Here is an 18,344-nt window from a genome sequence, read left to right on the forward strand (position 1 = left end):
AATACAAAGAGATCATATGAACCCTTTATCTTGGTTCCCCCAATGGTAACATTTTGCAAAATGATAGTACAATATAACAACCCAGATGTTGACATTGATACAGTCAAGATACAGAACACTTCCAAAACCACAAAATCTCGTTGCCTGTTCAGAGCCACACCCACTTCCCTCCTACCCAGCCCCCCTTAACTCCTGGCAACCACTCATCTGTTCTCAATTTCTCGAATTCTGCCATTTCAAGAATGACAAACAAAATGATATAGAATGCAACTTTTTGGGATTGGCTTTTTTTTTTTTTAATGTTTGCTTTTTTATTTTTTAGAGAGAGAGCATGAGTGGGACTCAAACTCATGAACTGTGAGATCATGACCTGAGCCAAAGTCGGACACTCAATCGACTAAGCCACCCAGGCGCCCCATGGGATTGGCTTTTCTTCACTCAGTTTAAATTTCTGGAGATGTACCCAGGTTGTTGCATGTGTGAATAGTTTGTTCTTTATTATTGCTGAATGGTATTCCATGGCATGGATGTACTACAGTTTAACTATTCAGCCCTTAAAGAGTTGTTTCCAGTCTGGAGTGGTTTATTATATATATATATTTTAAAAGCTGCTATAAACATTATAAACATTCACGTACAGATTTATGTGTGAACATACATTTTTATTTTTCTGTTAACAAATAATTTCCCCATAGTACAATGGTTAGGTCATATGGTAATTGTATGTTTAGTATTTTAAGAAACTGCCAGGGGCGCCTGGGTGGCGCAGTCGGTTAAGCGTCCGACTTCAGCCAGGTCACGATCTCGCGGTCCGTGAGTTCAAGCCCTGCGTCAGGCTCTGGGCTGATGGCTCGGAGCCTGGAGCCTGTTTCCGATTCTGTGTCTCCCTCTCTCTCTGCCCCTCCCCCGTTCATGCTCTGTCTCTCTCTGTCCCAAAAAATAAATAAACGTTGAAAAAAAAATTAAAAAAAAAAAAAAGAAACTGCCAAACTATTCACCGGTGTAACTGTACCATTTACATCCCTATCAACCAGTAAGTCATAAGTGATCCAGTTTCTCTGCATCTTCACCAGCAATTGGTGTTGTCATTATTATTTTTTAGCCATTCTGATAGGTAAATAGTGATATCTTATTGTGGTTTTAATTTGCATTTCTCTGATGGCTAATCATGGTGAAATCTTTTCCTATGGTTATTTGCCATCTCTTCATGTCTTCTGCCCATTTTTTTTTATTGAACCATTTGTCGTTTTGATTTTTGAGTTTGAGAGTTCTTTATATATTCTACGTACTAGTCCTCTGTCGGCTATGTGGTTTCCAAAAGTATCTCCTGTTATGTAGTGGTTTTTCATCCTCTTAATGTAGTCTCTCACAAAGAGAATGTTTTTAATTTTATTCAATTTGTCGGTTTTCCTTTTAAAAAAAATAGTTATTTATTTATTTTGAGAGAGACAGAGAGAATGTGAGCAGGGGAGAGGCAGAGGAAGAGGGAGAGAGAATCTGAAGCAAGCTCCTTGCTCAGCTTGGAGCCCAAGGTGGGGCTCGATCTAACAACCATGAGATCATGACCTGAGTTGAAATCAAGAGTCAGATGCTTAACCGACTGAGCCACCAGGCACATCAATTTTTCTTTTTTAGATTATGCTTTTGGTATTAAATCTAAGAAGTCTGTGATCCATATTGCACTATTGTTTAAGTTTATCTTTTTTTTTTTTTTTTTTTTTTTTTTTTTTTTTTTTTTTTTTTAGTAATCTTTATACCCAACGTGGGGTTGGAACTCACAGCCCCAAGATCAAGAATCACATGCTCTTTCAACTGAGTCAACCAGGAGTCCCTTTGTTGAATTAATTTTTGTATAAAGTTTGAGACTTAGGTTGAGGTTAATTTGGGTGTGTGTGTGTTAATGTTTATTTATTGAGAGAGAGAGAGAGAGAGAGAGGTAGAGCACACAGGGGAGGGGCAAAGAGACAGGGAGAGAAAGAATCCCAAGCAGCCTCTGCACTGTCAGTGCAGAGCCCAATGTGGGGCTTGATCTCGAGACTGCAAGATCATGACCTGAGCTGAAATCAAGAGTCTGATGCTTAACCTGCTTAACCAACTGGACCACCCAGGGCCCTGAGGTCAATTTTTTTTTTTTTTTTTTGCCAACAATTGTACAATTGCTCTAGTATCATTTTTTGGAATTGCTATCTTTCCTCCATTGACTTTTAATTTTGCACCTTTGTCAGATATCCATTGGGCAGATTTATGTGGGTCTATTTATGGGTTCTCTATTTCTTGCATTGATCTATTTATCTATCTTCTGCCATTAACACACAGTCATGATTACTGAAGTTATATAATAAATCATGAAATTGGGTATACTGTTTCTGCCCACTTTATTCCCTTTTTAAGAAATGTTTTAGTTATTCTAACTTCATTGCCTTTCCACATAAATTTTAGAATAATCTTGTTTATATCTGCAAAAACGTCTTCCTGAAGTTTTATAGGAATTGTGTTAAACCTGTATATCAGTTTGGGGAGAAGTGACAGTAGCTTTATTGTGCTGTTTTCTAATCCATAACATCATATGTCTGCTTATTTGATTTCTTTCATTGTGTTGTCTGCTTCAGTATATAAGCCCTATACATGTTTTGTGAGATTCACACCTAAGTAATTTTTTTTAATTGTAAATAGCATTGTATTTTTAAATTTCAGTGTCTGTGAGTTCCTCGGAAGTATATTGAAATATAATTAATTTGTATGTTTAACTTGCATCCTGCAACCTTCTCTTTTTAATTTTTAAAAATTTATTTTTCTTATGTGGGGGGGGGCTGTGAGTCGGGGGAGGGGCAGAGGGAAAGAGAGAGAGCATCTTAAGTAGGTTCCACGCAGAGCCCAATGCAGGGCTCAATCCCACGACCCTGGGATCATGACCTGGCCTGAGATCAAGAGTCAGATGCTCAATCGAGCCACCCAGGCATGCCTCTTGCAAACTTCTTGAACTCACTGATTAGTTCCAGGAGGTATTTTTTAGTTTTCTTGGGATTTTCTATGTAGACAATCATGTTATGCATAAATAAGGATAGTTTTATTTCTTCCTTTCTGATCTGTATGCCTTTTGTTCCCTTTTCTTGCCTTATTGCACTGGCTAGAACCTCCAGTACTATGTTGAGTAAATAGTGAGAGCAAACATCCATGACTTTTTCTTGACTTTAGGGGGGAAGCATTCAGTCTTTCATCATTAACTATGAGGTTAGCTATACTCTTTATCAAGTTGTGAAAGTCTCCCCTTTATTCTTATTTTTTAAAAGAGTTTTAATCATGAATAGCTGTTGAATATTGTCAAATATTTTTCTACATCAAATGATATGACCATATGATTTTTTTTGGTTTAGCCTATTAATAAGGGAAGTTAGACTGGTTGATTTTTGAATATCGAGCCAGCCTTATAAGCCTGGAATAAATTCCACTCGGTCATGGTGTATAATTCTTTTTATATGTTGCTGAATTCTCTTTGCTAATGCATTTTTAAGTATGTTTGTTTCTAAACTAATGAGGGATATGGGTCTATAGTTTTTTTTTTGGTACTCTCTGCCTGATTTTGATATCAGAATAACACTGCCTTAATTAAATGAGGTGGGATGTGTTTCCTTCTCTTCTATTTTCTGGAAGAGATTGTGTAGATTGCTATTAATTCTTTAAATGTTTGCTAGGCTTTTCTAGTGAAACCGTATGGATCTAGAGACTTTTTCTGAGGGGGAGCTGTTAAATTACAAATTCACCTTCCTTAATAGTTACATTGTTCTTCAAATTGTTCCCTACTGAGTGACTTAAGATAGTTTGTGCTTTTTAAGGTATTGGCCCATTTCCTTTAAGTGGTCAGATGTTTGTGTATAGAGTTGTTTGTAGAATGTTCTTATCTTTTGATGTCCGCAGGGTTTGTAGCGATAGTTCCTGTTTCATCCTGATACTGGTTAGTTGTGTCTTCTTGTTTTCTCGATCATTCTTAGAGATTTGTCACTTTTACCTATTCTTCCAAAGAACTGCTCTTTGTTTCGTTGATTTTCGCTATTGTCTTTCTATTTTCAGTTTAATTGATTTGTGCCCTTTATTATTTCCTTCCTTCTTCTTGCTTTGGATTTATTTTGCACTTCCTGTTCTAGGTGCTTGATGTGGGAGTTTAGATTACTGCTGTGAGACTTTAGCTAATCCTATATAATATATAATACTATATATTTCTTTCTCAGTACTGCTTTAGCTTGTGTGACACACATTTTGATATTTGCATTGTTGTTTTCATTCAGTTCAATGTATGTTTAAATGTCCCTGGAGACTGCCTCTTTCACTCATGAATTATTTATAAGTGTGTTGTTTAGTTTCAAAGTGTTTGGAGATTATCCTGTTATGTCTCTGCTATTCTTTTCTAATTTGATTTCCTCATGGTCAGAGAACACATTGTACGATTTCTTTAATTGTTGTAAATTTGTTGAAGTTCCTTTTTAATGGCCCAGGATATAGCCTATGTTGGTATATGTTCAGCGGGTACTTGAAAAGAATGTGTATGCTGTTGTTCAACAGAGTGTTCTACAAATGTCAATCAGATCCTGTTGGTGAATAGCGTCCTGGCTATTGACCAAAAAATACCAATTTTTTTTGTCAAGTTGTTCTTTCGGTTGTTGAAAAAGGAGTGTTGAAATATTAAACTACAAGAATGGATTTGTCCATTTCTCCTTTCAGTTTTGTTTTTTGCTTCATATATTCTGCAGCTCTGATGTTTGCTGTATACACATGTAGGATTATTAGGTCTTCTTCGCGGATTGCCTTTTTATCATTATAAATGTTCCTCTCTGCCTGGTAGTTTTCTTGGCTCCGAAATATACTTTATCTAATATTAACATGGCCACTCTTGAATTCTTTTGATGAATGCTTCCATAATATATCTTTTTTTCCATCGTTGTATTTTCAACCTGCTTCTATTGACATATTTGAAGTGAGTTTTGATCCACTCTCCCAATCTCTATCTTTTAATTAGTGTATTTAGACCCTTTACATTTAAAGTAATTGTTGATTTGTTAAAGCTTGATCTGACGTATTGTTTTGTGATTTATGCTTGTTCAACTTTTCATTTGTCTTGTTCTCTGTTTCCTGCTTTCTCATGGGTTCCCTGAACATTTTTTAGAATTCCACTTTGATTTATCTCTAGTGGTTTTGAGTGTATCTCTTTGTACAGCTTTTTGAGTGGTGGCTCTAAGTATTACATTATAGATAGGCTAAGCCTATATCATGTTCACAGTCTACTGGTGTCATTTCACCAGTTCAAGTAAAGTCTAGCAAACTTATTTCCCTTTATGTCTCCTTTGTTTATCATATAACTGTCTTAAAGATTCCCTCTACATACATTTAGGACTGTATCAGACAGTGGTAAAGTCTTGACTCTCTATTATGCTTCCTCTGATGCCACCCTAGAGGAGAGAGATGAACACATCATTTCCTCAGTGGGGGTGGAAATCCAGACTTCTCCTGTGGTCTCCACTGACACCAATGGGCGAAGTCTTCATGACTACCCAGTGGGGATGAAAGTCCCTACTCCACCCCCTACTCAGCCTCCTCTGACACCACCTCGCGACGTGGGAACATCCACGAGAAAACGCATTTCACGCACTTGGCTCAGGGCCCAGCACATGCTGGGGGCTGAGTCCATGCCTGATGGCCGTGATGGACTGAGCTGATGGTAGAAACCCTGGTGTCATGATTGGCCCTGCCACCGGTCCTGGTTCTGTGATTTTGGGTGAACCATGCCACCTTCTCGACGTCTCGGGTCCTTTATCTCTTCAATGGGGAAAAATGATGCTGACCTGAGATTCTGTTTGTAAGAGCACCTGCCACAGATGCTTACTACAAATAAATATTATAACAGGACTGGTACTCACTGCTCACCAGGCCCAGTGTTACCAATTTGCCAGATTCTAACTCAAGGAATCTTCAGTCTAAGCTGATGAAAAATAATGTGTTTTTTTGTAAATCTCCATTTTACAGAGGAAACTGAGGTTTGTTACGTAATAGGAGGTGACTGATACAACCTCAAAAGAACTCAGAAGGGCTATTCTATGTTAGCTCATAATTCCATTCTCAGAAATTTATCCTGAGGCAATAATCATGGTTACATGCAAAGATACAGTTAATTCTCATTTTTCACTGTTGTTCTATTCTATAATGAAGTCACCACAAACATTGAATACCAAATCCTTGCACCTAGGGGAAATATAGGGTTCGGTTCCAACAGGCTTCCGGTCACAACAATTTCATCAGCCAGTGACTATATAACCTTGTTTTATGTGTGTTTCTGTTCAAAGACACCTTTTTTTAGGGACACCTGGCTGACTCAGTTGGTAGAGCATGTGACTCCTGATCTCAGAGTTGTAAATTCAAGCTCCACACTGGGCATAGAGATGACTTTAAAAAATAATAATAACAAAATGGGGCTTATTCCGCGGCTCAGTCAGTTAAGCGTCTGACTTCAGCTCAGGTCACAATCTCGTGGTCCGTGAGTTTGAGCCCCTCGGCGGGCTCTACGCTGACAGCTCAGAGCCTGGAGCCTGCTTCTCCCTCTCTCTGCCCCTCCCCTACTTGTGCTCCGTCTCTCTCTCTCTCTCTCTCTGTCTCAAAAATAATAAATAAACATTACAAATATATATATATAATTTAAAAAGATAATAAGACACCTTGTTTAATATATACGTTGTTAATTAACGTATATTTATATAGTTGATTCATTAACATTGAACTTACAGCCAATAGCACTATAACTTAGGCCTGAACAAAGCTTATCTAACGCGTGCATTTTCTCCCTAAGGCACATCGCCGCCTCCTTGCACTTCCCAGTCTCAGACCACACATTAGCACTACAGTTGGGGGCCACTTTAAATAGCCAATCATGGCCCAAATGCACACAAATGCTAAATATACGGTGAAAGAACACTTTTTTTTTTTTACATTAGGAGAGCTAAAATAAGGCAGAGCATTGCCTCCTTCCATCTCAGCTGGGATGAGTAACATTTTCTCTGCTGTGTGCGCATGCCCCCGAATGAATACAAAAGCAGGGGCTGCAGATAAATCGTAACAAGTAGTTGAATTTGCAAGTACAGAGTCCACAATAATGAGGGTCAGTTGCAGTGCGTAGGGACATTTGTTGCTGTTTGGGATGGAAACAACTCTTGATGAAAACAAGAAGAGTGGATGGGCAAACGCATTCCAGTGTAGTAACTGGAGCGAACACTATAGGTAAGGGATGTGACCAGAAAGACAGACTGAGGTCAGGCACTGGAAAGAATGAACAGCGGCCAAAAGTGTCTGTGCCTCATCCTAGAGGCAAATGTGACTTCCCAGAATCCAACCTCTGCTCTCCTCCTGCATGAGGTCTGTAGTCTCCAGCCCCCACATGCCCAAGTAACACCTGCAAAGGACGGGTTTGCCACAAACTATGGACTACGGCTTCAGCCTTTCCCCCTTGTGAAGCCCTGACTCTTCTCAGTCCACTGGGAGCCACAGGTTTTTAAGCAGGAAATAGAAAAGAATTTAGTGGAAGAAGATTGGTTGCCCAATTCTATGTCCCATTTCTATAAACACACACGCACACAATAATACAAATTTTCTCTGAGCGACAGGATTCGAGTTACGAGTGAGTTTCCTTTTCCTATTTCCTCTTCTGTGTTTTCTCACTTTTCTGCAAGGGGCATTCAACGGTTGGAAATTTTGAAATGTCCCCTCTTTGAAGAGGGTGAAGGAATTCTATAAATTCAAGGTGTCCTGTCAAGACCCCCAGGCACCTGTGAAGATTTTTCAAACTTCAAATACGAACCTCGGTACAAAGACTACTCGCTCACCCAGGCAAATAAATCTCGTTGAGACCATAAGCTTTCCAATTGCCTGTACCATCTACAGCAGTGTGAGCAACAGCTTCCAAAGTCTAACTTGGCTTTTGCTCCCCTCACAAATCGGATGCCTCAGCCTCACGTGAAAAGGAGATTATTGTTAATTTGTTCATTAATAACAACGATAAAGGCTTAGACCAATGTTTTCTCAACTGAGGGCAATCATACTTCCCATCTCTGCCGCCAAGGGGACATTGGACAATGTCTGGAGGCATTTTTGGCTGTCATGACTAGGACAGTGCAACGGGCATCTAGGGAGTAGAGGCCAGGGATGCTGCTAAGAACAATGTACAAGGCGGCCTCCATCTCACCGACGACAAAAGAAGTATTAGGTCTCAGATGTCATCGGTAGCAAGGCTGAGAAACCGGGGCTCAGACATACGGAGCTTTACTAAGTCTTACTGGGCCAGGGGTTTCACAGGAAAGATCTCATTCAATCATCACAGCAATCCTAGGAGAAAGGGCCTATCGCCATGCCCATTTTACAGAAGAGGAAACTGAGGCTTCAGGAGGGGAAGCAACTCGAAATGATATGGCTCCATCTTGCATGTCTCTGACTTCAGAGTCTGCATTCTCCCCTCCCCAGCCTGTCTTTCCAAATTGCTGAGTTACCCTTGTTTGTTTATGACGGAAACTTTCAGAGATAAGCAAAAGCAAAGAAACCAGTTGAACGGGCCCACGTGTTCCCACTCTCCAGCTTCGGGGCTACACTTGGGACATCAGAGACATGATGCTCTCCTGGAGAGTCAGAAATGCCTGAACATACCAGGATAAATCACACCAGGCTTGGACCCTTGCGGGGGGGGGTGGGGGCACATGAGCTCCTCTCCGGTGGTTTGGAATATGTTCCCTTTTTCCTTTACAGGTTTTGACCATAGCCCCCACCAGCCGTTGACTTTCCCAGCAGAAAAGCTGGGTATAATAAGATCATCTGTTCTCTCCCCAAGAAAGTGCCACCTCCTTTTCTGGAGAGGTGAGAAAATGGCTTTTCCCAGAGGACAGTTCCGACGGGAGAACACCCCTCTAAGACACAGATGCTTTGTACACCAAAACTGTTGGTGGCAGGAAGGTATTGTTTGCAATGTGGGGACCAAAGTGGCTCTCTCTCTCTTTCTCTCTGTCTCTGGGTCTGCATGCATTCACAAGTTCTTAGGATGGGAAGACGTGGCAATATCTTTTATTCCAGCAAATGCTCTCCGGTTTCTGCTTTGCGCCAGACTCAACTGCACCCCGGTCCCAGACTACTACAGACAACAAGCAGTAGTCGGCTGGCTTCTTTCAGATGAGGCCAGACCTTCAAGGCAGGGCAGGAGAAACCGGGTTTGTAACCCAGAGAGGGGCCTCTATTAGTCCCTATTCATATTCGAACTGAAATACGTGTGCTGGGAAAACAGCAGGAGGGATGGCTATGAACGTGAGCTTTGGAATCAGACAGCCCTGGGTTCAGAGTCCAGCTGTTTCAAGAATTAGCTGTGTGATGCTAGGCAAGTTATCCGTGTCTTTGAACAACAGTTCCCTCACCTGGAAAGTGAGGATTATTCACTCAGTTTGTTTTGAGCCCCTACTGGACGCCAATAAGTGATTTCTGTTAAGTTCATTACTACTGAGAACTGTATCATTTCTCATTTGTTCTTCCCAATATCCCCGCCAGGGATGCTGAGGTGAGATTGTAAAAATGATTATAAACTCTCCTCCTTCTCCTAGCCATGCCCTGTGGAGTTGCTCTCCACGCTGACTCAGGCCTTGACCTTGGGACTGGCTTTGGCCAATGGGACATGAGCAAACATGACACATGCAAAGACCTGTGAACTGTTTGCGTGTGGAGCTTACCCTCTCTTGCTCTACTTGGATCCCAGCCACCATGTGAAAAGCCCAGGAAGACGAAGTTAGCCTGCTGGATGATGACAGTCGCATGACCCAGACACATCCCGTCACCCCAGCCAGCAGCCACCAACCTCCAGACATACGAGTGAGGACATCCTAGACCATCCAGCCATGATCAACCTTCCATCCGGCCACAGCTGTAAGAGCAAACCCACAGCCAAGTTAGCCCCCCAGTCATGAGCGAAATAATGCATGTTGCTTCAAGCCGCTAACACTTTGGAGTGGTTTGTTACACAGCAGTAGGTAACTGATACAAAGCCCTTATCCTCCCATTTTCTAGACAAGGAAATGGAAGCTCACAGAAGCTTGCCCAAGGCCATGGAGCCAAGGCTCACTCTCCTTCTGTGAGGCCCCTTCTGCCATCTCCAACTCCCTAAAGCAGGGCCACTGATTAATCAGACGGCTGACAAGGTGAGGGCTGTATTCACTGCCTCTGCTCAGTGGCCTGCTGGGAGACCTGGGATTGGCTTCATTAGCCTGATGGACCTGTAACTGGCTTCTGAGGAGCTCTGTGGAGATATGTCCAGCTCGGAGCACGGCAGGGAGACCCACACAAGGAATTTGAGGATACAGGCTCTTGGAGAACTCAACATTCACTGGGGGGCCTTCACATGTTCACCAGTCTCCCCTGTGTCCTACCCTGTATATCTGACAGCCAGAGAGGGAAGGGGGTATGTATGACCCTTCTGAAACACGCGTGAATGAGAAAACACCTTCCTTGGAGAAGACCGACTTGCAAAAAATAGCAAAAAATACCAGCAGCCTCCTTTACCGAGCACATCACATATATATTGTAGACCTTGGGTCTACATCGAATTTTATCTTCCCCCAGACCATGTCATGGGGATATAAAGCTGCAGAGTTAAAAAGTTCAGAGCACTGGCCAAGGACCCTGACTGCCTGGGTTTAAAACCCGTCTCAGGGGGCCTGGTGGCTCTCAGTCTAAGCATCCAACTTCAGCTCAGGTCATGATCTTGTGGTTCGTGGGTTCCAGCCCCATGTTGGGCTCTGTGCTAACAGCTCAGAGCCTGGAGCCTGCTTTTCTGCCCCTCCTGCCCTGCTGCCCTCAAAAATAAACAAACATCAAAAAAAATAAAACAGAAAACAAAAAAAAAAACCCTGTCTCCTGGGGCACCTGGGTGGCTCAGTCGGTTAATTGTCTGACTTCGGCTCAGGTCATGATCTAGCAGTTTTTGAGTTCAAGCCCCACATCGGGCTCTGTGCTGACAGCTCAGAGCCTGGAGCCTGCTTCAGATTCTGTGTCTCCCTCTTTCTCTGTCCCTCCCCAGCTTGCGCTCTGTCTCTCTCTCAAATAAACATTAAAAAAAAAAAAAATTAAAACCTGTCTCAGCCACTGACTAGAGAGTGACCTAACTTCCCTGTGCCACACCTTGCCCATCTGTAAGATGGGGATATGATAATAGCACCTACTTTGCGGGGCTGATGTGAAGACTCAGAGAGTTAAAATGAAGGTAAAGTACTTAAAACAAGGTCCGACACATCGCTGGCAGTCAGTGCAGACCAGCCGTCATCATTGACGGTATTTTACAGATGAGGACACTGAGGCTCCGAGAGGGGACTGCATTGATTAATTTCACTTGACTAAGTCAATGGCGGAGCCGAAGTTTGGACTCTGGTCCGACAGACCAGACCCTTAATCACAGCTCCACTGCTCCTGGAACTTCCGGGATCACCTGCCCATCACACAGAGTCCCGCCCTCTGCAGCCAGAGTTCCTGCCCCGAAGTCAAAGGAGAACTTGCTGTTTCAGGGTTCTCTTTAAGGTTCTATTACGCAAATGGATCGCAGGCCAGTTCCTCAGAAATCCACACCCCTGTAAAGACCTTTGCATTGATCACACTGCATTGCAATGGTTTGTTTTTCTTTCTTTACTTTTTTTTTTTTTTACGTTTATTTATTTATTTTGAGAGCACGTGAGCACAAGCAGGGGACTGGGGGAGGGGCAGAGAGAATCTCAAGCAGCCTTGACGCCGTTAGCACAGAGCTCGATGCGGGGCTCAAACTCAAACCGTGAGATCATGGCCTGAGCCGAAACCAAGAGTCGGACGCTTAACCGACTGACCCAGCCAGGAGCCCCACAATGGTTTGTTTTTCTAACCATCTTCTTTGCTAATAGAAATATCTACCACATAGGGGCGCCTGGGTGGCTCAGTCGGTTGAGCGTCCGACTTCGGCTCAGGTCACGATCGATCTCACGGTCCGTTAGTTCGAGCCCCGCGTCAGGCTCTGGGCTGATGGCTCAGAGCCTGGAGCCTGCTTCCCATTCTGTGTCTCCCTCTCTCTCTGCCCCTCCCCCGTTCATGCTCTGTTTCTCTCTGTCTCAAAAATAAATAAACATTAAACAAAATTAAAAAAAAAAGAAACATCTACCACATATTGTGAGTCTCCTGTGTGTTGAGCATCAAAACATACACGTTGCCTTTTAATCTGCACGACAACCCAGCAAGGTACATTGATTGGACCATTTCTACAGATCATGGGTAGGAAAAAAAAAGCTCACGGGGCACTGTGAGCGTTGGCTCAGTCAGTTGGGCATCCGACTTCGGCTCAGGTCATGATCTCGTGGTTTGTGAGTTCGAGCCCGGCATCGGGCTCTGACAGCTCAGAGCCTGGCGCCTGCTTCGGATTCTGTGTCTCCTTCTCTCTCTGCCCCTCCCCTGTTCTCCCTCTGTCTCTCTGTGTCTCTCAAAAATGAATAAACGTTCAAAGAAAAAAAGAAAGACAGAGGAAGAAAGAAAGAAAAAGAAAGAAAGAAAGAAAGAAAGAAAGAAAGAAAGAAAGAAAGAAAGAAAAAAAGAAAGAAAGAAAGAACGCTCAGAGTGGAGAAGACATGTGATGCACACACTTGGGATTCAAATATAGGTCTGTCTTATTTGTGATGCAGGCTTATCTGAAGCATGGTGGGATGTTTCACTACTGAGAATAATACACTCTACAGTAGTTAAACACATGCCATTGTTCTAGGTCCAGTACTAATCGTGTCACATGTGTATCTCCTTTCATCCTCAAAACATTGCAAATAGATTCTGTTGTTATATTTTCCTTTTAGAAGAGGAAACTGAGGCCCAGAGAGGTATAGAAACCTGTCCAGGGTCACACAGGTAGACGGAATAGTTGGGACTTGAACCGAGTATCAACAACAACATCTATGGACTTTCTACTCCATTTTCGGTCTCTCTGAATGACCTCAAGCACAAAGACCATTATTTCCACTCCTTAGAATGTTCTCAGCAGTGTCTGGGGTGCTAAATAAATATTCACTGAACATATTAATGAGTAAATGAATGGGACCCTCAGGGTCTCTCCAAGCACCCATGCAGCTTCCCTGGGTCTGTGCAGCGAGTGGGAGATCTTTGGAGGACGTGAGCCAAGCAAGTGGAAGTTTGGCTTCCTCACCATAACCCTCAGGCTGGTTGCATGGCCTCTGATGACATATTCTTCCGTGAGCCAGATGTTTTCGCTTACACTCCTTAAAAAGTTTTTGAGAATCCAGAGAAAGAAAGGGGGCAGTTAACTTATAACAGGATTGGCTTTCTCTGCTGCCTGGCTTGGGCTATTAGATGGCTTAACTGGGCACAGACACAAGCCGGGAACATCTCTCCCTGAAGTGCACACGGCCACAAATCAAAAATCAATCTTCATGTGGGAACAGCGTGCGGAGGGCTGTTGCTCACATCGGGGGCTTTCCAAAGCTCTGCATCCCCAGAACTGATAGGAACTCCTATCAGGAAGCCACTTGAGATCATCAGACCAGTTAGTTGCAAGTCAGTGGAAGAGCTGACAATCTGGCAGAATGAAAAGGAAAGAAAGAATGACTCCTGACTCCATGAGGAGTCTTGAAAGTGGTCTGGTCTTCAGCCCAGTCTATGAATTATCCGCGGCTGTAACACAAATCGCCCGAAATGTATTAGCTCAACACAACAAAATCATTTATCATCTCTTGCGGGTTGACCATTTGGGAGCCGCCTCACTGTGTGGCTCGGGGGGAGGGCTCCTTAGAAGGTTGCAGGCAGATGAAAGTCGGGACTGCGGTCCGTGGAAGTCTTCACTGAGACCCCACCCCCGCTTCCAAGTCGGTTCGCCCACATGGCTAACAAGCTGATGCGGCCGTTGGCGGGAGGCCTCAGTTTCTCGTCAGGTGGGCATCTTCCCTGGCTGTTTGAGGGTCCTCATGACATGGCAGCCGGCTTCCCCAGACTGAGACATTCAAGAGCCCACGGCAGAGGCTGCAATTCCGTTTATGACTGAGCTTTGAAAGTCACACACTGTCAGTTATGCCTATGCAGGCCAGCCCTGATTCGATATGGAAGTCAGCTTCCTAAAGACGTGACTACGAGCAAGCGTGGATTGCTGGGGCCCCCGTTGGAGATAGGCTACCGTTTCTGAGAATCGGATCTAAGGAAGGATGGCAGGTGCTACAAACGCATTAGGCATAAAGGTATTCACCGCAACGTTGTTCAACGGCAAGAAATTGGAAACAACCTATGCGTCCTTCTTTTGAGAAGCCACACAATGGAGTCACGATGATCTGTGTGCATGTGCCGAGAGAAAGAACTGGGAAGACATCATCAAGACATCATCAGACTCTGAGCCCTGGTGATTTCTGTGGGTGGGCGTCGGATTGCGTAGGATAGGTAGCAGATTGTGGCTCAGGGCGCCCAAATGTGGAACCGACGAGGGAAGGGAGCTGGCTCTTCGCGTATAAATCCTTCCTGCTGGGCTGCTCTCTCCACGACACTCCCAGAAAATTGACGCTGAGCATTTTGGTGACTGAGTGCCTGCATGGCTGAGATACGCCTTTCACCAGGCTAGTTTCAAACCGGAGGTTTAGCGGCTGCCTACAGGGTTTGATTCTGGGTAGTAAATGGTCCAGCCAGGCGTCAGGGACTGGTTCTCATCCACCTACACTGATTGGGACACTGAGAATCTTCTGGAGCACCCAGGATAAGGAAGGGCCGCAGAGATATTACCATTTCCTGCTAATTAGAAACAGACGTTTGTCCCCTGCCCCCTTGCCCTCCACCAGCTCAGTGAGAAATGACCAGTCATTCTTCTTGACCCTCAATACATTAGCCATCCAGGGATTGCAAAGAAAATGAGACCATTTCTGGAAGAAATCTATGGCCCCATCTGTCCCTCTTTCCCTGAGGCTCCCAGGACTCAAGCTTTTAAAAGATGCAAATACAGTTTTTTCTTGTCGCCAGATTGCGGCGGCCCCCTGCAGCTGAAACCAAGTCCTTTCCCAGGGCCTGGGACAGTCACATCCCTCAGGGAGAAGACGCTGATGGGGTGAGAGAATTGGATGCTAACCCTTCCTCCGCCTCAGTCAAGCCAGAGGAGATGGAGAAAACGAGCAAGACTTCCGGTTACCATGTTAGCGCCATCGAAGCAGTTTGGCAGATGAGGCTTTGGCAGTGAGCAGACCCCTTTTTGATTTCCATCTCTGCCGAGGACATGCTGTGCGGCCTCGGGCAGGTCCCCCTGCCTCTCTGTGCCTCCATTTCCTCCCCGCAAAAAGGAGAGCATTGTGGGGCCTACCTCTCATGGTTGCCGTGAGGTCGAACGAGATCCCATTTATTTATTTTTTTAAATTTTTTATTTTTTTAACATTTATTTATTTTTGAGACAGAGAGAAACAGAGCATGAACGGGGGAGGGGCAGAGAGGGAGGGAGACACAGAATGGGAAGCAGGCTCCAGGCTCTGAGCCATCAGCCCAGAGCCCGACGCGGGGCTCGAACTCACGGACCGTGAGATCGTGACCTGAGCTGAAGTCGGACGCTCAACCGACTGAGCCACCCAGGTGCCCCACGAGATCCCATTTAAACGCTTAGCAAGGTATACGGCACATGAGAAAAGCATAGTAAATGGCTGTCAGGATCACACAACCGCAGAGTCACAAGGTACTGCATTTGGGAATGGGATGACGGCAAGATACTTGGGCTGTAAATTTGGAAAGACCAGCAGGAACGTGACCAGCGCCCCGTGCTCCTTTTCTCTGCCTAAATTACTTGCACTTGAGAACGGTGGGGGTTTTGTTTTCTTTTTTTTTAAATCTCTTCATGGTTGGTTTTTGTTCATTTGTTTGTTTTGTCTTTTTTTTTTTTTTTTTTTTTTTAATCCCCAAAGGAGGAGAAGTGTGAAGAATGGAGCCTTGGAGTCAGAGCCCAGAGGAATTGGATGCCTGCAGGCGAGACCAGGTCCTGCTGGCCCGGATGGAGCCTTTGTGAAATTAGGAGAGGCTGAATCACTACCATTTCAATTCCTTGTCTCTCCAGCGGGGATAAACAAGACACAGCCAGGCCCACAGGGATGCTGAGGTGAGCTGGGTGATCTGGTGTAGACCGCCAAGCCTGTCTCAAACCCTGCCTGTGGGATCTGATTGTATTCAGTGCACCTGCTCTTTGCCTTGGCCTTCAGCCACGCCCCTCACCCCACTAGACACGGTGCACCCGGAGGCCCGCAGGCACGCAGGGCCCGCAGCTGGGATGCTTGCACTGGAGGCCGGAGGACTCAGGAGGCGCCGGGCCACGCGTGGTCTCCTCCAGACTGTGTATCGTGGGCCAGGTAGGAGGAGGAAGAGAGTGGTCCCTGGGGTCCCTGGGAGGGGACCGGGCAGGCGGGCAGGGGAGCATCCTGTGGGCGGGGCTGTAGAAGGCAGCGCCGCCCATAGTCCCCCACCTGGCCCAGAGAGACCCCCTCCCTGCCTCCTGGGGCTGCAGAAACCATCCGGACACCCTGTTGCCACCCCTGGGAGGCTTCTGGACCCACAGGGGTGGGGACATGAGTGACATGGGCCCTTCCTTCTTGCACTTTGGGAGCTTCTAATAACACCCCAAGCCCAGAGGCTGCTGACCTCGTGTTTCCCCTTCACCTCCCTATGAGAAAACAAGGACCTCAGCAAAGGGGCTGTTTCTACTGCTCTCTTCCAACCCCTCCCACCCACTCTCTCAGCCTTAGGGAGACCCCTGCCTTGTCTACCCAGAAGCCAGGCCCTGCTGATTGTTTTGGGGCTGAGCAGGGAGAATGGCTAAGGCTACAGCTGGACCCAGCAAGATACACGCTCTGTGACCTTGGACAAGTCACTGGCCCTCTCTGGGCCTCAGTTTCCCCGTCTTTGGAGACAGGAGCTATCCTGTAAAATCTGTGGCCCCATCTGCGAGTGCCTTTATAGAGCACTTACTGTATGCTCCACAGGTACACTTATAGAGCACTTACTGTATGCTTCACCCTTCACCTGCTTCCCAACAATCCTTTGAGGGCACTAGTGTTACTGACAGTCCAATGTCCAGGAAGTGAGGCTCAGAGAGGTGGGGTGACATGTCCACAGGCACACAGCTAGGAGTAGTGGTGCTCGGCTTGAACCCTGCTCTCCTGTTTGACTAGCTTCGACCTCTTGGGGTGCCGGCCTAACTCTGGAGGGGCTTCCACTGCCACTCCAACCTTCCCTACCTCCTTTCCAGCCTCTGCAGGGAGAGGCTAGCCGGGAGGAGCTGCCATCCCACCTCCACTGGGCTCAGCACAAAGGCTGAGACAGGGCCTTGGCTCCGTCCCCATTTAGTCGGGAAGCGAAGTGGAAAAACACCCGAGAGCCGGCTCCGGGTGGGGAGGGCGTTCTGGGAACTGCTTCGGCTCTCTGGGCCCACAGCCAAACAGCCACAGAAATGAGATTCAGTTCCTTCAGCAATCTCAGCGCCCACCATGTGCCCGGTATGGAGCAAGGCCCTGGGGTAGAGTAGACAAAGTGGGAGAACTCACCCCAAATCACGGAAGCCCATGTTTATGGGGGACTTACTATGTGGACGCTCATTTAATCCCAACCACACCAACCGATTGGTGCTGTTATTATCCCCAAGTGACAGATCTGGAAAACGAGGCCTGAGAAGGAAAGTGAGTTGTCCGAGGCCACACGGCCAGTTGGTATTGGAGCTCAGATTTGGAACCCTCACCGCCTGACTTTGAACCTGAATTATCTCTCTGCAGTGTTGTTTACTGAACACCTACCCTGTGCAGTCAGTGTAGGTCATCTCGACCCCTCCCCACAGACTGTAACCCTATTTTACAGAGAGGAAAACGGAGGCTCAGAGAGGTTAGGTAATTGGGCCAACGTCACACGGCCAGGAAGCAGCAGAGGAAAGATTCAACGAGATCTACCTGCCTCCCCCAAACCTCTAATGGCCCCAGAGGAGAAGAGGTCAGCCCTATCATTCGTCATTTATTTATTTATCCGTTCATCGAACAAATAGTTATTGAGTGCCTATGATGTCAGGCCCAGGGTGAGCCACAATAAACCTGACTCAGCACCCAACCTAAGGGGCTCACAGTCTTGTACAGGCCAGTGGCGTACTCCGACTAAATACTTCTCTCTTCCAGATGTGGGTGGGGGTAGGGAGTGGGGGGTGGGGAGTGGAGGGCCGGCTGCTGTTAGGGATGGCTTCCTGGAAGAGGTGGTTCTGGAAGTCTGTCTCCCTTCTGGCTGGGCTACCCGGGTAAATCATTCAACTTCTGAGTCTCTTCACCTGAACAATGGTG

The sequence above is a fragment of the Felis catus genome, chromosome D3 (assembly GCF_018350175.1).
Source record: "Felis catus isolate Fca126 chromosome D3, F.catus_Fca126_mat1.0, whole genome shotgun sequence".
NCBI lineage: Eukaryota > Metazoa > Chordata > Mammalia > Carnivora > Felidae > Felis > Felis catus.